Below are 511 nucleotides of genomic sequence, written 5' to 3'. Positions count from 1 at the left end.
GTTAGATTTAAATATTAGCTTTTTAGCATTAGCTTAAGTCTAAATTTTCAAAAATGGAACACATATCTAGAAAGGCTTTTATATTATAATAGCTGCTTTTGTTTTTGTTGTAGTTCTTTTTGTCATTCCGGTGATCAAACCTTACTTCACAAGAGGAACTAATACTTTGATAACTGGTCATTGAGGAAGCTTGAGAATGTTCTGGAAAAAGCAAGAGAAAACAATCTATTCCAGCAACAACTACGTTCTTCCAGCATGACCTCATCTATCCTTTCCCAGTGTCCTATATGAAAATATGCACTGGGTAAATCTCCCACTGAGATTCATATGTGTTATTTGATCACCACCAGCTCCTAATGCATGCATTTATCTGTCATGCTCATCCTTATTGATTATTGATTAGAGAAAGGGGGATTGTGTTTGTGAAAGCATATGCAATAATGAAAGCTTGGAAAGCGATCTGGACCCCTGCTGGGGGAAGGAGTGAGACGGAGAGTAAGAGAGAGACTGA

The sequence above is a fragment of the Sinocyclocheilus grahami genome, unplaced genomic scaffold (genome assembly GCF_001515645.1).
Source record: "Sinocyclocheilus grahami isolate Dianchi unplaced genomic scaffold, SAMN03320097.WGS_v1.1 scaffold6242.1, whole genome shotgun sequence".
Lineage (NCBI taxonomy): Eukaryota > Metazoa > Chordata > Actinopteri > Cypriniformes > Cyprinidae > Sinocyclocheilus > Sinocyclocheilus grahami.
Note: the sequence above shows the minus strand (reverse complement) of the source record.